We start from the raw sequence: 26,338 nt of genomic DNA, 5'->3' as shown, positions 1-26,338 counted from the left end.
GCCACAAGGGATGCTACCCACTTCTATGTGACTTTTACTGATGATTATAGTAGATATGAGTATATTTACTTAATCAAGCATAAGTCGTAAACTTTTGAAAAGTTCAAGGAGTTTAAGCAAGAAGTGGTGAATCAATTGGGCAGGAAGATAAAGATGCTACGATCCGATCGTGGAGGAGAGTATCTTAGTATCGAGTTCCTTGACTATCTTAAGGAATGTGGAATTGTTTCACAATTGACACCACCTAGGACACCACAGCTTAATGGTGTGGCTGAGAGGCGCAATAGAACCTTGCTAGACATGGTTCGTTCCATGATGAATCGAGCTTCGTTACCTATCTCATTCTGGGGGTATGATTTAGAGACTGCCGCCCATATCCTTAACCTAGTCCCTACCAAAAAGCTTTCCAAAACACCTCACGAGATGTGGACAGGGAAAGTTCCCACATTATACCACATCAAAGTTTGGGTTTGCGAGGATTTTGTGAGAAAAGAAACTCACGACAAGCTCAAACCTCAGAGTGAGCGATGTATTTTCATCGGCTACCCACGGAAATCCTTTGGATATCTCTTCTACAGACTGAGTGACAATGTTGTCTTCGTTGCGAGGAGAGGAGTCTTTCGCGAGAGAGAACTCATAGGCCAGGGAAACAGTGGGAGGCAAATTGACCTTAAAGAGCTTCAAGACTCAAGCGGTGAAGAAACCTCAAACACTAGCAATCAACCTGAGGAGGAAACTGTTGGATATAGTGTCTAAGTCCATAACTTTATTTGGTATGTACTTGACCCGACCCGGCATGGTCCATTTGGGTTGCATGGCATTGCAATACTTGGATAGACTAGATGAGAGAATAAGGCACTTATGATTATTAATATATTATAAGTTCTAATATATTAATAATAGTATTATTTAATTAGTATTGATCAAGTATTAATCTAGTGATCAAAGTGAGACTAATTAAATATATAGGGTTGATTATGACAATCATCAATTCTTTTATGGTGGATTAATGATCCATGGTTTATGGGTTTGGTTATAACCATATGGAGCTCCATGGATAGTCCATGGGAGTTACAAACCCATGGGTCATGAGAAATCAAGAGTCATGACAATTAAGGGCATTCATATGTAAACCCTAATTGTGACAACACTATAAAAGGAACCCTATGGCTAGCAAAATCGTGACCTAGTTTTTCTAGTGAGGGCATAACCGATTTTCAAGTGTAAGAAGTATTCTCTCAAGTTATTCCAAGTCTTGTGGTGTTGTGTGAAGCATTTGAGGAACAACATTTGGGGTGCTAGGCTCACAAAGTCTTGAAGGAATCCAAGCAACAGCAAGGTATGTATTTCTACTAGTTTTATGTTCTATGTAATCCCCATGCCATGCTAGTTAGGAAATAACCTTGAAAATAAATTTGCATGTATATAGAGAAAACATAGATTCAAGGTTATTAGGGTTGCATGTACACTTAGGAAGTGCTAGAATGCTTCAAAACCCATCCGTGGTATCAGAGCCTAGGATTGTTTTCTGTATACTTCATGCAAAACTGCTTAAAAATCGAAAATTCTGCACTCTGACGACTGGACTCGCCGAGTCCATGGGGAGGACTCGCCGAGTCCATGAACAAATTCATCCTACTCGACGAGTAGAATAATGCACTCGACGAGTAGGAGCGTGCTGGGCGTTTTTTTCGAGTTTTGTTGCTAAAAATGGATTAAGATCATTATCCCAATCTGTTTTGGACTTGTAAAATCTGTTTTTCAAAATGATAATGATTATGTTAACCCATTTTACATGACTTTTATCAATTTTCAAGTATTGTATATGTTTATATGATTTTCTTGAAATTGCTTGACATGAATTTGTGTTCATATGAGTTTAGAAGATCATAGGAATTATGTGTAACCTCTATGTGTGTTTAATTCATGATCTTAATGGCTATGATGGTGTCCATAACTTGTCCTCAAGTTATGGATAACCAAAAGTCACTTCTTTTAATTATGATTAAAGAACTAAAGAGGTTTCATAAAATGAAGAGTCTTCATTTTTTATGCACCATTAAAACTCATAAGTTACAAATTGAAGAGATTGAAGAGACTTGGAATAGTTTCAAATTTTGCCCTCAAGTTTTGGAATTTGAAAAGTCTTACACTTTAATACTTTAATTCCAAATTAAACCTTAGATTTTTAAAAAGTTTAAAAATCAACACTTATACTATTATTATAATTTTATTATATAGATATGTATAAGAATATGTCATTCTTACCGTTAGTAGGCCTCATTCACGAAGCCGGTCTATAAGGGGGGTATAAGGTTGTTGCCTATAAAATGGTGACTTAATGGGTGTCCACTCTCACCCACCGCTTCCTTGATCGGTGGAAGGTCGTTAGCCGAACGGGTAGGATACGACTTTAAATACTCGTTAAAAGTATAATGAATTATAAAGTAACTATACATTATAAATTCCCAATCTTAGTTACTTTAGGAAAATGTGAAATTGGTGCTAGCCCATAAAATTACACTTTGTACCTTACCAAGTCGTTAGTGGAGCGTGTGTGGTTAACCGGCACACTAACATGGACTAGTAAAAGTGGAAAAGGGTAACTTGACCTTATTATAGATCGGTGGAGCGTGTGTGGTTAACCGGCACATCGATTAGGTAATATTGTTGAGGGTACCAAGTCAATTTGTATGGTTATTCACACCTTGTTTGTGATCCTCGGCATCCCATTCACAAACTTGAGAGGGCACAATCGAGATTCAAACATGCCATTGAAAAGTTCAATGTATCTCAAAAGATCTAGGAGTTTCAAAACCAATAAAACCTAATAATAAAATATTTCGTTGTTATGGTGGAAATGTGTAAATCGTCATTTACCTACCTTCAAATATTTTATAGTATGGATTACGGCATCCCTCTTCCAACTATAAATAGTTTGTTGGATCCTAGCCTTAATATTTCATTTGGGTGAATTATTAAGGATTCCTAATCTAATGAAACTTGTCTTTCTTTCCTTTCAGATGTCTTCCAACAATGTTTCTGGCTCAAACCCAACAGGCTCCTTTTCCCTTATGAACTTGTGTGGTAAGGTCATCTTTGATGGATCCAATTTCAATGAGTGGATCAGAAACATCAGAATGATTACCCGCTATGAGGACAAAGAATATGTCCTCGATAGGGAGCTTAAGGTTGTGAATGAAGCCACTGCTACTCCTGAAGAGTTTGCGGAGTTTGTTGCACATGAAAAGGATGCTACTAAAGTAGCATGCATCATGATGCACCATGACTCCTGAACTTCAAAAATCCTATGAAGATTTCTACCCCTATGAGATGCACCTGGATCTGATGGAAAGGTACCATCAGAGCGCGCGTCAGGAGAGGTATGAAATCATCTCCTCCATGATAACCGCAAGGATGAAGGATGGTGAACCCATCACCGGTCACTTGCAGAAGATGCAAAGGTTCGTTGACCGGTTGCTGAAGCTAAATGTTGACTTTCCTGAGGAAATGGCGATTGACATCATTCTCCATTCCTTACCTCCAAGTTATGATCAGTTTCGTATGACTTATCATATGAACAAGGAGGAAGTCACACTTAGTAAACTTCAAGGACTCTAAAGGACAGCTGAGAATGGCCTTAAGGGTAAAGCGGTTGCTACTTCTACTCCTTGAACAGCCCCTGTTTTGGCTATTGGGCAGGGAAAGGGTAAGAAGAGGAAAAGCCCTTCGAAGGGTACCAAGGGTAAGACTCTTGATGGTTCCTCTTCAAGTGGGACAAAGAAAGGTCCCATTACTCCTTCTTCAAAACCAAAGGAAGCACAGTGCTTCTATGCCAGGATAAGGGACACTTCAAGCGAAGTTGCCCTAAATATCTGCAAGATGTAAAGGATGGGAAGGTTAAACCCACCCATGCAGGTATTTACACAATATTGTCTAAGAACTCATCTAATGCTAATTCTTGGGTGCTTGATACAGGTTGTGATATTCACATTTGTACTGATTTGCAGGCACTAAGAAGAAGTGAGCAAGTGGAGCACGGGAAGATAAACCTAGTCATGGGCAACAGGAAAGCATCACCTGTTACCAAGATATGAGTTTATTCTTTATTGCTTAATAATGGGTTAATGTTAGAATTGAATAAGCGTTGTTACTCGCCCGCAATGGCGAGAAATGTTATTTCTTTTCATGGCTTGTACAAACAAGGTTTTTCATTTTCATTTGATAATAAAAAGGGTGCTATTAATGTTTATTACAATGATGTATTTTACTTTAAAGCATTACCTTGTGATGGTGTATATGAAGCCGTGAATGTTGTAGACAATCTAGGAAATAATGTGTTGTATATTGATTCTTCAGATAGCTTGGATAAAGCATCCTTGTGGCATTGTCGTCTTGGACATGTTAACAAGAAGCGCATAGGCCAACTCCAAAAGGCTGGAGTCTTGGAATCATTTGACCTCAAGTCAGATGATAGTTGCGAGTCTTGTTTACTTGGAAAAATGACAAAGTCACCCTTCACAGGTACTTGTGATAGGGGTGAAGGTTTGTTGGACCTTGTACACACGGATGTGTGTGGGCCCTTCAGAGTTGCTACAAGGGATGCTAATCGCTATTATGTGACTTTTACTGATGATTACAGTAGATATGGATATATTTACTTAATCAAGCATAAGTCAGAAACCTTTGAAAAGTTCAAAGAGTTTAAGAAGGAAGTGGAGAATCAATTGGGCAGGAACATCAAGATGCTCCGATCCGATCGGGGAGGAGAGTATCTTAGCATTGAGTTCCTTGACTATCTTAAGGAATGTGGGATTGTCTCACAATTGACACCTCCCAGAACACCACAGTTGAATGGTGTAGCTGAGAGGCGCAATCGAACCTTGTTGGATATGGTTTGTTCCATGATGAGTCGAGCTTCGTTACCAATCTCTTTCTGGGGGTATGCCTTAGAGACTGCCGCCCATATCCTTAATCTAGTCCCTACTAAAAAGGTTGCCAAAACACCTCACGAGATGTGGACTGGGAAAGTTCCCAATTTGGACCACATCAAGATTTGGGGTTGTGAAGCTTTCGTGAGGCGTGAGACTCATGATAAGCTTGAACCTCGAAGTGAGAGGTGTATTTTCATTGGCTACCCACAGAGATCCTTTGGTTACCTCTTCTACAGACCCAGTGATAATGTGGTTTTTGTAGCAAGAAGAGGAGTATTTCGTGAGAGAGAATTCATAAGTCAAGGGGACAGTGGGAGGCAAATTGACCTTGAAGAGCTTCAAGAGTCAAGTGGTGAAGGAACCTCAAATGTTATCGACCAACCTGAGGAGGAAACTCCTGTTGATCCGATAGATGAGTCTGTACCTCCAAGACGTTCCACTAGGGTGAGGAACACACCTGATTTTTATTATGGTTATCACATCACCACTGAAGGTGATACATTTATTAGTGATAGTACACTAATAGATTTGGATGAACCTAATAATTACAGGGAAGCCATGGCAGGCCCTGAGTCTGCTAAATGGAAGGAGGCTATGGACAACGAGATTCAGTCCATGTATGACAATAAAGTTTGGAACTTGGTTGACAATGTACCAGGTCGTACGACAGTTGGGTGCAAATGGATCTTCAAGAAGAAGACCGACATGGATGGGAAAGTACACACTTATAAAGCACGACTGGTTGTGAAGGGCTTTACTCAAACTCCGTGAGTTGACTATGATGAGACCTTCTCACCAGTAGCTAAGATTAAGTCTATTAGAGTATTGTTAGCCATAGCTGCATTTCATGATTATGAAATATGGCAAATGGATGTCAAAACCGCTTTCCTTAATGGAAAGTTGGCTGAGGATGTTTACATGGCTCAAACAGAGGGTTTTGTCGATACAAGATACCCTAATAGAGTGTGTAAGCTTGATAAATCCATTTATGGATTGAAACAAGCATCTCGCAGATGGAATCTTTGCTTTGATGAGAAAGTCAAAGAGTTTGGCTTTTCTAGGAGTGAGGATGAGTCTTGTGTGTATGTCAGGGCTATTGGGAGCATAAGTTAGCTTCTTGGTGTTGTATGTGGATGACATACTTCTCATAGGAAACGACGTCCCAACCTTGCAGGAGGTTAAGTCCTGGCTTGGGAAGTGTTTCGCTATGAAGGACCTTGGGGAAGCTGCCTATATCCTAGGGATAAGGATATTGAGAGATAGGAGTAAGAGACTAATTGGACTTAGTCAAAGTACTTACTTGGATAAGGTGCTGAAGAGGTTCAGCATGCAAGAATCCAAGAAAGGGGAATTACCCATCCAGAGTAATGCCAAGCTGAGTAAGACTCAGAGTCCGAGCACAGAGGCTGAGATAGCTGAAATGAGTCATATACCATATGCTTCCGCTGTGGGCTCGATCATGTATGCTATGACTTGTACTCGCCCTGATGTGGCCTTTGCTTTGAGCATGGTCAGTAGATATCAAGGGAACCCTGGCAAGGCACACTGGACAGCGGTAAAGAACATTCTCAAGTATCTGCGGAGGACTAAGGATTGGGTCCTTACCCTCGGAGGCAGTGATGACTTGAGAGTGGAAGGATATAGTGATGCTAGCTTCCAGACTGATAGGGATAATTTCCGCTCTCAGTCAGGCTGGGTCTTTATCCTAAATGGAGGGGCAATTACTTGGAAAAGTTCCAAGCAGGAGATAGTAGCTTATTCTACTTGTGAATCAGAGTACATAGCAGCAAGTGAAGCAGCTAAGGAGGCGATATGGCTAAAGAACTTCATCGAAGACCTTGGAGTTGTACCAGCTATAAAGGAGCCAATGGAAATTTTCTGTGACAGCGAAAGTGCGGTTGCTTTGGCTAAGGAACCGAGAGATCACGGGAGATCTAGGCACATTGACAGAAAATACCATTTCATCAGACATCGAATAGAAGAAGGACTCCTCGTGGCTAAGAGGGTATCATCAGATGAGAACCCGGCAGATCCCCTCACGAAGGGACTGAGCAGGGTTAAGCATTTACAGCATGCGAGGCGCATTGGGCTGAAGGATGATATTAGTTTCAATAATTAGATTCCTGAAACTTGTAAAATGTAATTGACATTTGATGATAAATAAAAGTTGTTATTTATTTATGAGTAAGGTGTTACTATCTTGTGTTGATTGTTTACTATGTTTCAATTTTGCATGTTTTTACTTCCAGAATAATTATGTTATTATTCAAACCATCCACAGTCAGTCAAACTTTGGAAGTAAGTATTGATTTAAGACTGTCATGAATTTGGCTTGTATGATTTGTCTAAAAGTGCTTTGGACAATGCAATGATTGCTACAACATTCATGAGTACTCATAAGGGCTGAGTATTGGATCCAACCCACGCTCACTTGCATCACTTCATGGAATTTATCTCGAGTGATCGTGAGATGGTAATATCATATAAATCTTCAAACCTAGAGATATGAGTTGTTGACTATGAGTTGGTTATTCATTGATTGCACGAAAACGCATTGGTAACTCGATGTCATAAAACGTGCCTTTGTGAATAATTCAACAAGTAGTTAGTACAAGCATATCAGTCGAAGTTTATCTGTTCCTTCTAGAAATAGAAGCGATATCTGGGCCCCTCGATGATTTGGTTTTGACCTATGTACCGGGCCCGGTCAGAACCTAATTGATGTGTTCAATTTAGTTCTATGTCGAAACAAATCAGAGATCGAGAAACAAATGCTGGATAATAAGTAAGACCATGTTCCATGTGTTTGTCCAGCTGATGTCATGAGAACAGAGGATTATATGATCACTTATCTTAAATGGCGTATCATCATCATCTCAGTTCCGAGAGACTTTGAAAGAGCTACAATTGCTAGTCGGATTTTGAAGTCATATTTGCAAATATAGTTATTAGACTTATCCAAGTGGGAGACTGTTGGATATAGTGTCTAAGTCCATAACTTTATTTGGTATGTACTTGACCCGACCCGACATGGTCCATTTGGGTTGCATGGCATTGCAATACTTGGATAGACTAGATGAGAGAATAAGGCACTTATGATTATTAATATATTATAAGTTCTAATATATTAATAATAGTATTATTTAATTAGTATTGATCAAGTATTAATCTAGTGATCAAAGTGAGACTAATTAAATATATAGGGTTGATTATGACAATCATCAATTCTTTTATGGTGGATTAATGATCCATGGTTTATGGGTTTGGTTATAACCATATGGAGCTCCATGGATAGTCCATGGGAGTTACAAACCCTTGGGTCATGAGAAATCAAGAGTCATAACAATTAAGGGCATTCATATGTAAACCCTAATTGTGACAACACTATAAAAGGAACCCTATGGCTAGCAAAATCGTGACCTAGTTTTTCTAGTGAGGGCATAACCGATTTTCAAGTGTAAGAAGTATTCTCTCAAGTTATTCCAAGTCTTGTGGTGTTGTGTGAAGCATTTGAGGCACAACATTTGGGGTGCTAGGCTCACAAAGTCTTGAAGGAATCCAAGCAACAACAAGGTATGTATTTCTACTAGTTTTATGTTCTATGTAATCCCCATGCCATGCTAGTTAGGAAATAACCTTGAAAAGAAATTTGCATGTATATAGAGAAAACATAGATTCAAGGTTATTAGGGTTGCATGTACACTTAGGAAGTGTTAGAATGCTTCAAAACCCATCAGTGGTATCAGAGCCTAGGATTGTTTTCTGTATACTTCATGCAAAACTGCTTAAAAATCGAAAATTCTGCACTCTGACGACTGGACTCGCCGAGTCCATGGGGAGGACTCGCCGAGTCCATGAACAAATTCATCCTACTCGACGAGTAGAATAATGCACTCGACGAGTAGGAGTGTGTTGGGCGTTTTTTTCGAGTTTTGTTGCTAAAAATGGATTAAGATCATTATCCCAATCTGTTTTGGACTTGTAAAATCTGTTTTTCAAAATGATAATGATTATGTTAACCCATTTTACATGACTTTTATCAATTTTCAAATATTGTATATGTTTATATGATTTTCTTGAAATTGCTTGACATGAATTTGTGTTCATATGAGTTTAGAAGATAATAGGAATTATGTGTAACCTCCATGTGTGTTTAATTCATGATCTTAATGGCTATGATGGTGTCCATAACTTGTCCTCAAGTTATGGATAACCAAAAGTCACTTCTTTTAATTATGATTAAAGAACTAAAGAGGTTTCATAAAATGAAGAGTCTTCATTTTTTATGCACCATTAAAACTCATAAGTTACAAATTGAAGAGATTGAAGAGACTTGGAATAGTTTCAAATCTTGCCCTCAAGTTTTGGAATTTGAAAAGTCTTACACTTTAATACTTTAATTCCAAATTAAACCTTAGATTTTTAAAAAGTTTAAAAATCAACACTTATACTATTATTATAATTTTATTATATAGATATGTATAAGAATATGTCATTCTTACCGTTAGTAGGCCTCATTCACGAAGCCGGTCTATAAGGGGGGTATAAGGTTGTTGCCTATAAAATGGTGACTTAATGGGTGTCCACTCTCACCCACCGCTTCCTTGATCGGTGGAGGGTCGTTAGCCGAACGGGTAGGATACGACTTTAAATACTCGTTAAAAGTATAATGAATTATAAAGTAACTATACATTATAAATTCCCAATCTTAGTTACTTTAGGAAAATGTGAAATTGGTGCTAGCCCATAAAATTACACTTTGTACCTTACCAAGTCGTTAGTGGAGCGTGTGTGGTTAACCGGCACACTAACATGGACTAGTAAAAGTGGAAAAGGGTAACTTGACCTTATTATAGATCGGTGGAGCGTGTGTGGTTAACCGGCACATCGATTAGGTAATATTGTTGAGGGTACCAAGTCAATTTGTATGGTTATTCACACCTTGTTTGTGATCCTCGGCATCCCATTCACAAACTTGAGAGGGCACAATCGAGATTCAAACATGCCATTGAAAAGTTCAATGTATCTCAAAAGATCTAGGAGTTTCAAAACCAATAAAACCTAATAATAAAATATTTCGTTCTTATGGTGGAAATGTGTAAATCGTCATTTACCTACCTTCAAATATTTTATAGTATGGATTACGGCATCCCTCTTCCAACTATAAATAGTTTGTTGGATCCTAGCCTTAATATTTCATTTGGGTGAATTATTAAGGATTCCTAATCTAATGAAACTTGTCTTTCTTTCCTTTCAGATGTCTTCCAACAATGTTTCTGGCTCAAACCCAACAGGCTCCTTTTCCCTTATGAACTTGTGTGGTAAGGTCATCTTTGATGGATCCAATTTCAATGAGTGGATCAGAAACATCAGAATGATTACCCGCTATGAGGACAAAGAATATGTCCTCGATAGGGAGCTTAAGGTTGTGAATGAAGCCACTGCTACTCCTGAAGAGTTTGCGGAGTTTGTTGCACATGAAAAGGATGCTACTAAAGTAGCATGCATCATGATGCACCATGACTCCTGAACTTCAAAAATCCTATGAAGATTTCTACCCCTATGAGATGCACCTGGATCTGATGGAAAGGTACCATCAGAGCGCGCGTCAGGAGAGGTATGAAATCATCTCCTCCATGATAACCGCAATGATGAAGGATGGTGAACCCATCACCGGTCACTTGCAGAAGATGCAAAGGTTCGTTGACCGGTTGCTGAAGCTAAATGTTGACTTTCCTGAGGAAATGGCGATTGACATCATTCTCCATTCCTTACCTCCAAGTTATGATCAGTTTCGTATGACTTATCATATGAACAAGGAGGAAGTCACACTTAGTAAACTTCAAGGACTCTTAAGGACAGCTGAGAATGGCCTTAAGGGTAAAGCGGTTGCTACTTCTACTCCTTCAACAGCCCCTGTTGTAGCTATTGGGCAGGGAAAGGGTAAGAAGAGGAAAAGCCCTTCGAAGGGTACCAAGGGTAAGACTCTTGATGGTTCCTCTTCAAGTGGGACAAAGAAAGGTCCCATTACTCCTTCTTCAAAACCCAAAGGAAGCACAGTGCTTTTATTGCCAGGATAAGGGACACTTCAAGCGAAGCTGCCCTAAATATCTGCAAGATGTAAAGGATGGGAAGGTTAAACCCACCCATGCAGGTATTTACACAATATTGTCTAAGAACTCATCTAATGCTAATTCTTGGGTGCTTGATACAGGTTGTGGTATTCACATTTGTACTGATTTGCAGGCACTAAGAAGAAGTGAGCAAGTGGAGCACGGGAAGATAAACCTAGTCATGGGCAACAGGAAAGCATCACCTGTTACCAAGATAGGAGTTTATTCTTTATTGCTTAATAATGGGTTAATGTTAGAATTGAATAAGCGTTGTTACTCGCCCGAAATGGCGAGAAATATTATTTCTTTTCATGGCTTGTACAAACAAGGTTTTTCATTTTCATTTGATAATAAAAAGGGTGCTATTAATGTTTATTACAATGATGTATTTTACTTTAAAGCATTACCTTGTGATGGTGTATATGAAGCCGTGAATGTTGTAGACAATCTAGGAAATAATGTGTTGTATATTGATTCTTCAGATAGCTTGGATAAAGCATCCTTGTGGCATTGTCGTCTTGGACATGTTAACAAGAAGCGCATAGGCCAACTCCAAAAGGCTGGAGTCTTGGAATCATTTGACCTCAAGTCAGATGATAGTTGCGAGTCTTGTTTACTTGGAAAAATGACAAAGTCACCCTTCACAGGTACTTGTGATAGGGGTGAAGGTTTGTTGGACCTTGTACACACGGATGTGTGTGGGCCCTTCAGAGTTGCTACAAGGGATGCTAATCGCTATTATGTGACTTTTACTGATGATTACAGTAGATATGGATATATTTACTTAATCAAGCATAAGTCAGAAACCTTTGAAAAGTTCAAAGAGTTTAAGAAGGAAGTGGAGAATCAATTGGGCAGGAACATCAAGATGCTCCGATCCGATCGGGGAGGAGAGTATCTTAGCATTGAGTTCCTTGACTATCTTAAGGAATGTGGGATTGTCTCACAATTGACACCTCCCAGAACACCACAGTTGAATGGTGTAGCTGAGAGGCGCAATCGAACCTTGTTGGATATGGTTTGTTCCATGATGAGTCGAGCTTCGTTACCAATCTCTTTCTGGGGGTATGCCTTAGAGACTGCCGCCCATATCCTTAATCTAGTCCCTACTAAAAAGGTTGCCAAAACACCTCACGAGATGTGGACTGGGAAAGTTCCCAATTTGGACCACATCAAGATTTGGGGTTGTGAAGCTTTCGTGAGGCGTGAGACTCATGATAAGCTTGAACCTCGAAGTGAGAGGTGTATTTTCATTGGCTACCCACAGAGATCCTTTGGTTACCTCTTCTACAGACCCAGTGATAATGTGGTTTTTGTAGCAAGAAGATGAGTATTTCGTGAGAGAGAATTCATAAGCCAAGGGGACAGTGGGAGGCAAATTGACCTTGAAGAGCTTCAAGAGTCAAGTGGTGAAGGAACCTCAAATGCTATCGACCAACCTGAGGAGGAAACTCCTGTTGATCCGATAGATGAGTCTGTACCTCCAAGACGTTCCACTAGGGTGAGGAACACACCTGATTTTTATTATGGTTATCACATCACCACTGAAGGTGATACATTTATTAGTGATAGTACACTAATAGATTTGGATGAACCTAATAATTACAGGAAAGCCATGGCAGGCCCTGAGTCTGCTAAATGGAAGGAGGCTATGGACAACGAGATTCAGTCCATGTATGACAATCAAGTTTGGAACTTGGTTGACAATGTACCAGGTCGTAAGACAGTTGGGTGCAAATGGATCTTCAAGAAGAAGACCGACATGGATGGGAAAGTACACACTTATAAAGCACGACTGGTTGTGAAGGGCTTTACTCAAACTCCGGGAGTTGACTATGATGAGACCTTCTCACCAGTAGCTAAGATTAAGTCTATTAGAGTATTTTTAGCCATAGCTGCATTTCATGATTATGAAATATGGCAAATGGATGTCAAAACCGCTTTCCTTAATGGAAAGTTGGCTGAGGATGTTTACATGGCTCAAACAGAGGGTTTTGTCGATACAAGATACCCTAATAGAGTGTGTAAGCTTGATAAATCCATTTATGGATTGAAACAAGCATCTCGCAGATGGAATCTTTGTTTTGATGAGAAAGTCAAAGAGTTTGGCTTTTCTAGGAGTGAGGATGAGTCTTGTGTGTATGTCAGGGCTAGTGGGAGCATAAGTTAGCTTCTTGGTGTTATATGTGGATGACATACTTCTCATAGGAAACGACGTCCCAACCTTGCAGGAGGTTAAGTCCTGGATTGGGAAGTGTTTCGCTATGAAGGACCTTGGGGAAGCTGCCTATATCCTAGCGATAAGGATATTGAGAGATAGGAGTAAGAGAGTAATTGGACTTAGTCAAAGTACTTACTTGGATAAGGTGCTGAAGAGGTTCAACATGCAAGAATCCAAGAAAGGGGAATTACCCATCCAGAGTAATGCCAAGCTGAGTAAGACTCAGAGTCCGAGTACAGAGGCTGAGATAGCTGAAATGAGTCACATACCATATGCTTCCGCTGTGGGCTCGATCATGTATGCTATGACTTGTACTCGCCCTGATGTGGCCTTTGCTTTGAGCATGGTCAGTAGATATCAAGGGAACCCTGGCAAGGCACACTGGACAGCGGTAAAGAACATTCTCAAGTATCTGCGGAGGACTAAGGATTGGGTCCTTACCCTCGGAGGCAGTGATGACTTGAGAGTGGAAGGATATAGCGATGCTAGCTTCCAGACTGATAGGGATAATTTCCGCTCTCAGTCAGGCTGGGTCTTTATCCTAAATGGAGGGGCAATTACTTGGAAAAGTTCCAAGCAGGAGATAATAGCTGATTCTACTTGTGAATCAGAGTACATAGCAGCAAGTGAAGCAGCTAAGGAGGCGATATGGCTAAAGAACTTCATCGAAGACCTTGGAGTTGTACCAGTTATAAAGGAGCCAATGGAAATTTTCTGTGACAGCGAAAGTGCGGTTGCTTTGGCTAAGGAACCGAGAGATCACGGGAGATCTAGGCACATTGACAGAAAATACCATTTCATCAGACATCGAATAGAAGAAGGACTCCTCGTGATTAAGAGGGTATCATCAGCTGAGAACCCGGCAGATCTCCTCACGAAGGGACTGAGCAGGGTTAAGCATTTACAGCATGCGAGGCGCATTGGGCTGAAGGATGATATTAGTTTCAATAATTAGATTCCTGAAACTTGTAAAATGTAATTGACATTTGATGATAAATAAAATTTGTTATTTATTTATGAGTAAGGTGTTACTATCTTGTGTTGATTGTTTACTATGTTTCAATTTTGCATGTTTTTACTTCCAGAATAATTATGTTATTATTCAAACCATCCACAGTCAGTCAAACTTTGGAAGTAAGTATTGATTTAAGACTGTCATGAATTTGGCTTGTATGATTTGTCTAAAAGTGCTTTGGACAATGCAATGGTTGCTACAACATTCATGAGTACTCATAAGGGCTGAGTATTGGATCCAACCCACGCTCACTTGCATCACTTCATGGAATTTATCTCGAGTGATCGTGAGACGGTAATATCATATAAATCTTCAAACCTAGAGATATGAGTTGTTGACTATGAGTTGGTTATTCATTGATTGCACGAAAACGCATTGGTAACTCGATGTCATAAAACGTGCCTTTGTGAATAATTCAACAAGTAGTTAGTACAAGCATATCAGTCGAAGTTTATCTGTTCCTTCTAGAAATAGAAGCGATATCTGGGCCCCTCGATGATTTGGTTTTGACCTATGTACCGGGCCCGGTCAGAACCTAATTGATGTGTTCAATTTAGTTCTATGTCGAAACAAATCAGAGATCGAGAAACAAATGCTGGATAATAAGTAAGACCATGTTCCATGTGTTTGTCCAGCTGATGTCATGAGAACAGAGGATTATATGATCACTTATCTTAAATGGCGTATCATCATCATCTCAGTTCCGAGAGACTTTGAAAGAGCTACGATTGCTAGTCGGATTTTGAAGTCATATTTGCAAATATAGTTATTACACTTATCCAAGTGGGAGACTGTTGGATATAGTGTCTAAGTCCATAACTTTATTTGGTATGTACTTGACCCGACCCGGCATGGTCCATTTGGGTTGCATGGCATTGCAATACTTGGATAGACTAGATGAGAGAATAAGGCACTTATGATTATTAATATATTATAAGTTCTAATATATTAATAATAGTATTATTTAATTAGTATTGATCAAGTATTAATCTAGTGATCAAAGTGAGACTAATTAAATATATAGGGTTGATTATGACAATCATCAATTCTTTTATGGTGGATTAATGATCCATGGTTTATGGGTTTGGTTATAACCATATGGAGCTCCATGGATAGTCCATGGGAGTTACAAACCCATGGGTCATGAGAAATCAAGAGTCATGACAATTAAGGGCATTCATATGTAAACCCTAATTGTGACAACACTATAAAAGGAACCCTATGGCTAGCAAAATCGTGACCTAGTTTTTCTAGTGAGGGCATAACCGATTTTCAAGTGTAAGAAGTATTCTCTCAAGTTATTTCAAGTCTTGTGGTGTTGTGTGAAGCATTTGAGGCACAACATTTGGGGTGCTAGGCTCACAAAGTCTTGAAGGAATCCAAGCAACAACAAGGTATGTATTTCTACTAGTTTTATGTTCTATGTAATCCCCATGCCATGCTAGTTAGGAAATAACCTTGAAATGAAATTTGCATGTATATAGAGAAAACATAGATTCAAGGTTATTAGGGTTGCATGTACACTTAGGAAGTGTTAGAATGCTTCAAAACCCATCAGAAACTCCAGTTGATCCAATTGACGAGTCCTTACCGCTGAGATGTTCCAGTAGAGTAAGAAATACACCTGAGTTTTATGGTTTCCATATTACTGCTGAAGGTGATACATTTATCAGTGATAACACACTGGTAAATCTGGATGAACCTAACAACTACAAGGAAGCCATGGCAGACCCCGAGTCTGCAAAATAGAAAGAGGCTACGGACAGCGAGATTCAGTCCATGTATGATAATCAAGTTTGGAACTTGGCTGACAATGTACCGGGTCATAAGACAGTCGGGTGCAAATGGATCTTCAACAAGAAGACCGACATTTATGGGAAAGTACCCACATATAAGGCGCGACTGGTTGCGAAGGGCTTTACTCAAACTCTGGTAGTTGACTTTGATGAGACCTTCTCACCAGTAGCAAAGATTAAATCTATAAGGGTTATGCTAGCCATAGCAGCATTTCATGACTATGAAATATGGCAAATGGATGTCAAAACCGCTTTCCTTAATGGAAAGTTGGCTGAAGATGTTTACATGAGTCAGCCAAAGGGTTTTGCCAATGCAAAGTAGCCTAATAGAGTTTGTAAGCTTGAGAAATCCATTTATGGATTAAAACAAGCATCTCGCAGATGGAATCTTTGTTTTGATGAGAAAGTCAAAGAGTTTGGATTTTCGAGAAGCAAGGATGAGTCCTGTGTATATGTCAAAGCTAGTGGGAGTATAGTGAGCTTTATGGTATTGTATGTAGATGACATACTGCTCATAGGAAACGACATCCCAACCTTGCAGGAGGTTAAGTCCTGGCTTGGGAAGTGTTTCGCTATGAAGGACCTCGGAGAAGCTGCTTATATCCTGGGGATAAGGATATTGAGAGACAGGAGTAAAAGGCTAATAGGACTTAGTCAAAGTACCTACTTGGACAAGGTGTTGAATCGTTTCAGCATGGAGAACTCCAAGAAAGGTAATCTGCCTATTCTAAGCAATACTAAACTGAGTAAGACTCAGAGTCCGAGTATAGAGGTTGAGATAGCAGAGATGAGTCGAATTCCATATGCTTCTGCAGTTGGCTCGATCATGTATGCTATGACTTGTACTCGCCCTGACGTGGCCTTTGCTTTGAGCATGGTCAGCAAATATCAAGGTTATCCTGGTAAAGCTCATTAGACTGCGGTTAAGAACATTCTCAAGTGCCTGCAGATGACTACGGACTGGGTCCTTACCCTCGGTGGGAGTGATGACTTGAGAGTAACAGGGTATAGCGACGTCAGCTTTCAAACCGACAAAGATAATTTCCGCTCTCAGTCGGGCTGGGTGTTTACCCTGAATGGAGGAGCAGTGACATGGAAAGGTTCCAAGCAGGAGACTGTAGCTGATTCAACGTGTGAATCAGAGTACATGGCAGCGATTGAAGCATCGAAGGAGGCGATATGGTTGAAAAACTTCATCGGAGACCTTGGAGTCATTCCATCCATAAAGGAGCTGATGAGATTAATGCGCTATTTGATCGACAGATTCTTAACAGATAAAAAAATATAAAGCAATGAAAGAACAGAAGAATGAATCAGACGAATGTCGAATGATTAAATTATGCTCCACCTCAGAAGAGCTCGATGAAGAACTTCGACTGTAGAGGTGTGCTAGGGTTACAGTGCGATAATAGCAAAAGTAATTAATGAGAAGTGTGACAATAACTAAGCATGCATGCACTATATATACTAACCCTAAAGACAAAACACGTGAATACAAAATGGACTATAACACGAGCCCAAAGACGTGAATACAAAATGGACTATAACACGAGCCCAAAGACGCAACACCTTAGACTCAACAATCTCCCCCTTTACGTCAATAGAGGCGAGAGATCAAATGGGTTGAGCAACGGACCTTCTTCACAGTCTTGAAGATCTTCGGTATGATGGCAAGAAGAGTATGACGGAAATCTATGTACCACCGAAGCATATCCGTGAAGTTCTTCTTATCTGCTGCTCCGTTCTGTTTGCACCTGTGAATGATATCCAAAATATGCTCCAAGCAAGCCGTGGAAAACAGGTGTTTATCATCAAGACAGAACACGAACTTCTGATTGTCTTGTCTGGTGAACATAACAGCACGATACTTTGAATCAATCTTGCCCATATTCATCTTGGTAACATCGCACGAAATTCCAATGGGTTTGACTGTAGGCTTTTCCCTCATGACTAGAGAAATCTCCTGATCCATCTTAGCAACCTCATGAATGTAGGAAGTTAGCATTCTCTTGATATGATCAATAATTGGCTCGTACTGCTGTGGATTGGAAAGAAGAATGTTGTTTAGAAAAATCCAATCATAAGGATTCAGGTTCGGTAGATCAGCTAGTGTAAACGTATGAACCGAATCATCTGACCCTCGGGTCACCCAGAAACCAACATTGATAAAAGGCCCTGTCGAAGTAGGCTTCAGTACCTTGACGAATGTAATTTTCTGAGCACTCCACGTCAAGTACTGGGGTTGAGAATACTTGAGATAAAAATCAATAAGATCCCGATCAACCTTCGGGTCTGGAGAAGGAATAGTTACAGTGGCATCAAAGTTGTGAAACACAAAGGCCTTTCGGGTTATGGGCATATCAAATTGTGACTCCTTGGTGTTTTCACAATCAAACGAAGTGACCGGTTCCAGCCAATGAGTGCTTGGAAACTCAATTCCTTCTTTTATCAACTTCTCCTCGGTCTATAAAGGGAATAGAGCTTTCTTGCACTCCAGCGTATCATGTGCCTCTTTTCCCTTTTCTCTCTCTCTTCTTCTTCTCTAGGCACTTTCAGAGTTTCATCAAGTTCTTTATCACGTTTCTTTCTTTTCAGAGCTTCTTCCTCAGTTTCCTCTTCATCATCATTGTCACCCATACTGCCCTTCTTTTTGTCCAACACACTAGAACCCGAAGCTTCACTACCCTTCGGTTTAGTGGTGACCTTTGGCTGATTTGGTTGTTTAGGAGGATTTTGAGAATCTTCTCCCCCTTGTTGCGGAGTAGCAATCGGCTCCGTAACACCCTTTATCCGGCTTAACATTTCCAAAGCAGGAAGAAGTGTTTCCTTTAAGTGTTGTCGGACAGTGATTGTAAGAACCGAATCGTGAGCATCCAAAAGATTTGAAAGAAGTAGATGCACATCACTCACACATCTTTTAATCACTGTGCGTTCAGTCTTGAGGGCTTCAATCTCCTTCTGTGCTTGACTAAGTCCCAAAGTGAGATTGACAATCTGGGATTGGGAGAGAGCAAGATCTTCCCTTACTTGGTTATCCAGGGCAAAGTCTGCTTGAAATTTGGCAAGACGTGTATCAACAGAAGAAAGAAGGGTAGCACTATCAGCTTGAAGACCTTGACGAACTGCTTCAAATTTTTCTCTTTCACCCTTAAGAGATTTGGACAGAGAGGCAATGGCTTCATTTTCTTTAATGGTATTGGCCTCTACAGTGCTTTGATGAGATTCCATGAACGTCTTTGAATCATAAATAAGGGTTTTGACCTCAACAATAGCGTTGTTGGAAGAGAGAGTGGCAGCCTCGACAGCTTGAGTAGCTTTATCAATAGACTGATCATGTTGTTTGATCAAAGTCTCAACCAAAGCCTTCATAGAAGCTTCAGAGTATGCTGAAGTGGAGGGAGTAGCAGAAGATCCCAGTAGTTGATCAAGCTTGGTATTAAGATCCTTCAAGTGACGCTTGGTAAGAGGAACATCATCATCATCGTCGTCAAATTGAACTCGAAAAGGACTATAGTAGAATGACTCAAAGTCCATATCAGCTCCACCAAGAATAGGTTCAGACTCGGTTGAGGGTGATGGTGATGGAGGTGGGTTTGTAACAGGGGTTTCGGTTCCTGAGGTAAGTGCCCCCATATCAGATACGTTGATACGAACCAGAGGTTCGGTTGGGGTTGTTGTTGTTGAAGTTGCTTGAGAAAAGATGGGTGGTGGTAGAGGTATAGTAGAAGTGGGTACAGAAGAAACAGGTGGTGGAAGTGGAGCAATGGAAATAGGAACATAAGTATGATTTGGAAAAGGAGGAGGGGTTGGAACCGAGTCATTAAGTGTTACCTCTGGAGTTGGAGAACGTGGAGGCGTGTTTCCCCTCGGTGAGTTTTCATGGCGAACATCTTCACCTTCGGTTGTTTTCGCTTGATCACCATCATAAGGGACATAATCTGAGTCATCAGGAGAGGATGCCTTCGGTTTCTTTGCCATCTTCTTAACCTTCTTCTTCTTTGGAGCCGAAGGAGCTGCCTTGTCAGCTTTACGCTTTTTGGGCGTTGTAGCTTGGGATGAAGAACCTTCGGTCTCATTCTTTTTGGAATCTGGTTTCTTCCCCCTTTTTGTTGGTTTTTCAACCACGTCTAGAGCAAGTTGCATCTCCAGAGTCAATTGTCTTGGTCCCGTAGGAGGAAGTTTTCTGTATTCAGCCATGACATTGCTAAATGTAGCAACACTTTGGTACATTGATTCAGGAATGGACCCAATGAACAAGAACTTGGTTGAATCAGTGACAATAATCTTCTTTGTGTGAAAGGTCGCGATGGATGAGTGCAGGGCATCCGCCATTATTGGAACCTGAAAGGTTTCAATCGCTCTTTGAGTTATAAGGGTCCAGAACGGACCACAAGAAATCTCTGAATCGCTTGCAGATGAATTGAGACTCTGTACCTCTTGAGCCCAAATAATCGTTCCATAGTCAAGGTTAAGACCATGGTAGAGACCATAGAGAATAGTCATAAACCCTTTGCTTGATCCGTCTAAACCTGCAACCCTTTCTGATAAACCCTTAACTAGAAGGGTAAAAATTTCGTTCCATTGTGGTGGAAGGCAGGATTTCTTGAACTTCGTTATTGTGGTGAGGATGTCAGTATACCCCATATCGTAGAACATTGTGAACAGTTGAGTGGTGGTGACGGAGTCAGGATTCACCAAAGAATCACCAGTAGGAAGCCCTATCAACAAACAGAAGCGAGCTTTGGAGACTGAGGTCTTGTGATTGAAGATTTTGAAATAGATCCTGTCTTTGCATTTGTCATAAACGGCAGAGGTATACACCTGGGAAAGCAGAGACATCGGCATAGATTCCACCTTGGTGAGAGCAGTTACGAGTGGTGAATATTTTAGATATTCAACCACATGTAGCATATAAGGATCATAGAGGAATGGATTCAATTCGATAAGCAGATTCTGGTTAGGCTTGATGACCAGCAAAGTCGATGAGGCAGTTTTTTCATGAACTGAAGAAGATTCAGCCATTGTTGTAGGTTTGAGGAAGAAGATGAACAGTATAAACTTCGATGTGTTCTTGAGAGAGGAGTAGTAAACAGTAAAAAGATGAGAGGGGAAATTCTGGACCTTTTATACAATTACCATGAGAGAGAAAATCCTGTGTAATCATTCCCTGATTTTCGGAAAAGTCGCCTGGAAAAGCGCGATTTGACAGCTGTGTTTCCCTATGAAGACGTCATCAGGTGTGATGATATAAACCGTTTCAAATTCACGCGCCCAAATCAATTCTTATCTAGTTACTGCCTCTTCAACTTCAAAGACTCTTCCAATTCTTCAAAGAAGATGCACCATGATAGCATATGAAACCGAACTTATAAATCTGAAAATAGCCATTAGTAACCCGAACTAGACTTGTGAAAATCACATGGATTCTCGTGTAAGAGTGTGCCAATAAAAAAGGAATAAAGCAAAAATATTTGTGGGAATATAAGTGATGTCAATATAGACACAAAACTGAAGATCCCGGGCACGAATCTCTTCCTTCAAAGTCAAGAGAGACTTAGAAGTGTCTGTGTGGTTTCCCGTTAGAATACGATCAAATGTTTGTAAAGAAACATCGAAAGGCTTCTTTTCAAAATAAGGCTTTAAAGGGTGGTTTAACTTCAACCGAACTTCAGTGCTTGAAATAAGACCGAAAGTTGGATAAAGTGCTTGTGAGACCGATGTGGTCTGTTGAACAAGCAGGTTAGATAATAAATTAAGTGACTTGATGAATTTTAGAAATCTAAAAAAAAATAAAATTGGATCCTATGGGAAGAAACGTCTTGGTGTTAGACAATTTCATAAAAATCACGCGAAAATAAAAAGAGATTTCTTGAGGTAACAAGTAATAGCTTGAACATTAGAGCGTTCACCGTCAATTCATTTATGGTATTGGATATTGGGTTTCACTTAGCACATGGTGAACGAAACTAAGATCATTAACACAGATGATGTGTAACCATAAACCTCAGTGGTAAATGCTGAGAGTCTCAAGGGTTACGTGTATGGAACGAAACATAATGGAGAAATGAGTGGAGGTGGTGAAGGAACCGAAAGTACCTCTGCTATCCAAAGATGACAAAGCAGACAACTCTTGACTCAATATGAGAAGAGTAAGGTAGCTCATGACTTGAGTGATTTTAACAGCCTGATTGGGAAGAAACGATTGGTGTTTATCGAATCATTAACGCTTCACTCAGAGTTTTGGAGGCTTCGGTCTACATGCAGCAGCATGCTTCTAGGGACACCTAGCTAGTACAAAGATAAGAATGTTATACCTGCCCCAACATCATTTTGTGTCGCATCTGTGAACTTGAAACAAGACAAGAATGGAGAGAAAACACTAAAACAAATAGAAATATTTTTGTAATTTTTGGATTTTTTGAAATTCTGAAAAATAATAAAAACAAAAAATAAAATATTTTTGGATTTTTGAAAATTCTGAAAAAATAATAAAAACAGAAAATAAAATATTTTTGGATTTTTTAAAATTCTGAAAAGTAATAAAAACAGAACAAATACCAAAGAAAATCAGGCGAAAAGAGAAACACTCTATATAGAAATATACAACCGAAATCAATCCCAAGATAAGACAAAGCGAAATGGGCCGAGCGTTCGGTTCATTTCAGTTCCCAAAAATTCCGTAACCGAAATAGACCGAGCGTTCGGTTCATTTCGGCTCCTAAAAATTCCAAAACTGAAATAGACCGAGCGTTCGGTTCATTTCGGTTCCTAAAAATTCTGGAACCGAAATAGACCGAGCGTTCGCTCTATTTCGCTTGTATAGTTTTAGTGAGAAGAAAGGGGTTTCGGTACTGACTCAGCTTCCATCATTCCCAAGCCTTGGAGTATCTTATTCAAGCTTGCTTCAGGTAAGGCCTTGGTGAATATATCAGCCAGTTGATCAGCAGATCTAATGAAATGGACTTCGATATTACCATCTTCAACATGGTCCTTGATGAAATGGTATCTTAGTGCAATATGTTTCGTCTTGGAGTGTTGCACTGGATTGTGACACATTCTAATTGCGCTTTCCGAGTCACAGTAGAGGGGAATCTTCTTCATGCATAGGCCATAATCCCTAAGTTGGCATTGTATCCATACAACTTGTGAAGTACAGGATGCTACGGCAATGTACTCAGCTTCGGCTGTAGAAAGAGACACGCAAGTTTGTTTCTTTGATTGCCAACTTACGAGTTTACCATCAAGGAATTGGCACCCGCCAGTAGTGCTCTTTCGGTCCAGACTGTTGGATTAATGTCTAAGTCCATAACTATATTTGGTATGTACTTGACCCGACCCGGCATGGTCCATTTGGGTTGCACTTCACCGACACAATTTATATGGATAGTCTTTTGAGAATAGTATATTTATGATTTATATTAATATATTATAAGTTCTAATATATTAATATATAATCATATTATTTAATTAGTATTGATCAAGAATTAATTTATAATTAATTAAGTGATCAAAAGGAACTAATTAAATATGGACTCTTAGATATATGTGTGTAGTGGGCCAAGTTCATTTAGGTTGGGCTAAGTCTTCATGGATAGTCCATGGAGCTTTAACCCATGGATCCTAGGAAATGAAAGGTCATGGGTATTAGGGTTTAACCCTAATCCTCCACACTATATAAACGGTCTTATGGTTCATGAAATTAGGCTAGTGGCTAGTGTGGATACACTAAAGAGGGCAATAACCGATTTCATAAGTGTGAGCCAAGTATCCATATTCTCTAAAGTCTTCCAAGGTGTTTTGGTGATTTGTGATTCCACTTGAGGCTTCCACACTATTGGGGCTAAGCTCTTAAAGTTTGAAGACATCAAGCTACATCAAAAGGTATGTCATCTATCTAGAACTTTGTAGTATAGGTGGTTCATAATATGCTAGTTAGGATTAAAGCCTTGGAAAGTTCTTATTTGCATGTATGATAGAGAAAACATAGATCCAAGGTTTATAGGGTTGCATGTACACCATAGGAGTGTTATAATGCTCAAAAACCCAACAGTGGTATCAGAGCCATGGGTTGTTTTCTTTTATATTCATGCAAATGTTTGATTTTCAAAGTTGAAAAAAAAAGGAAAAAAAAACATGAGGTTTGTCAAATTTTAAGATAATTACTTGTTTTGTGAAAAACTAATTATTTGTAAAATTTGAATCATTTGCTATATGAGTTGAATTAGGTCAAATTTAGTAAAAGATAAAATGATATGATTATTTTAGTAGTTTTAAAAGTTTGATCTAAATGTTTTAAGGAGTTACAAATTTTGTCATAAAATTTTGGAGCTCAAAAGTTTTTTTTTAAGTTGTGATCTTAAGTGTTTTGAAACCTCCATAACTTATGGATATGAAAAGGTTTAAAAAAAAATTGATTCAAAGTTTTTATGGAGTTTCAAAATTTGGTATTAATGTTTTAAAGAATTCCTTAACTTATTCTTAAGTTATGGAACATGAAAAGTTTCATCATAACACAAGTATTTAACTCCATAAGTTATGGATTACCAAAAGTTTTATGTTTCCTTGATTTATGAGTTAGTTTAGATTAATGGAAAAAAAATTGTGTTTTAGTTGTTTTCAATCCTAATTAATCTAGAGGTAGTTCATAAAATGTGTTTTTGTAACTTGTCCTCAAGTTACATAAAAGGTCACATTTATGAATTTTAAAACTCATAAAAGTGTCATAGGTTACATAAAAAAAATGAAGAGTCTTTTTCATTAAATAGTATTATGACTCCATAACTTGTCCTCAAGTTGTGGATGTTTAAGAGTCACTTCTTTAAAAGTGTTATTAAAGAATAAAAGGTTACATAAAAAATGAAGAGTCTTCATTTTAATGAACCATTAAACTCATAAGTTATGAAATGAAAAGTTTTGAATAGTTTCAAAAACTTGCCCTCAAGTTTTGGAATTTGTAAAGTTTTCACTTATGAATACTTTAATTCCAAGTTAAGCCCTTAGAATTTTAAAAGTTAAAATTCAACCCTTATACTTTATAATATTATAAGTTAATATATATATATATATATATATATATATATATATATATATATATATATATATATATATATGTATAAGAGTAAAGTCGTCTTACCATTAGTAGGCCTTATTCACGAAGCCGGTCTATAAGGGGGGTATAAGGTTACTGCCTATAAAATGGCAGTTTAATAGGTGTCCACTCTCACCCACCGCTTCCTTGACCGGTGGAGGGTCGTTAGCCGAACGGGTAGGACAAGGACTATAATTCTCCCTTCATTAAAAGTATTAATGATAAATACTTAGTAACTAAACTCTTAATAATACCCAATCTTAGTTACATAGGAAAATGTGAATTTGGTGCTAACCCTTTAAATTACACTTTGCACTTTGTTTAAACCGTTAGTGGAGCGTGTGTGGTTAACCGGCACACTAACCTGGATTTAACAAAGTAGGCAAAGGGTAACTTAATATTTATCATAGTATCGGTGGAGCTCGTGTGGTTAACCGGCACATCGATTGAGGGGTAAATATTAAGGGTACCAAGTATATTTGCATGGTTACTTCACACCTTGTTTTGTGATCCTCGGCATCCCAGTCACAAAACCTGAAGGTCACACTCGAGATTGAAACATGCCATTGAAACGTTCAATGAATCTCAAAAGATCTAGGAGTTTCAAATCCAATTAAAACTTAATTATATTTCGTTTTTCATGGTGGAAATTGGTAAATCGTCATTTACCTACCTTCAACTATTTTATAACTCGGATTACGGCATCCCTCTTCCAGTTATAAATAGGTTGTTGGATCCTAGCCTTAATATTTCATGTTGGGTGTTATATTAAGGACTTTAAATCAACTATCTTGAATATCCCCAAAAGATGTCTAGCTCAGACATCTATGATCTTCCCAAATCTCTTGGAACTTTACTTCCTCCACCTCCTCCAATTATTCTCCCTAACCCACAAGTTCAAAGGTCACTCAATCCCTATTGGCAAGCAAGGTCTACGTGTGATCACATCTTGGAGATGAAGTCACATATTGACAAGCCGGGAGAGTTGGGTGTCAAAGTCTTAAGAAGGTAGGATGTTCAATCACTTTCTAAGTCACTTAGTGTGACAACCGTCAAAATTCGAGTCGGTTCTAGATTTGACTAAACTTAGTTGCACGTATAGGCACGACACATACTAGACTTAGTAACTAGAAGCTAAGTTATAACCTACTAGAAACTTGGAAACAAGTAG

The sequence above is a fragment of the Lactuca virosa genome, chromosome 3, assembly GCF_052849685.1.
Source record: "Lactuca virosa cultivar CGN04683 chromosome 3, Lactuca_virosa_CGN04683_v6, whole genome shotgun sequence".
Classification (NCBI taxonomy): domain Eukaryota; kingdom Viridiplantae; phylum Streptophyta; class Magnoliopsida; order Asterales; family Asteraceae; genus Lactuca; species Lactuca virosa.
The sequence above is the reverse complement of the archived record's forward strand: the minus strand, read 5'-3'. Positions refer to the sequence as shown.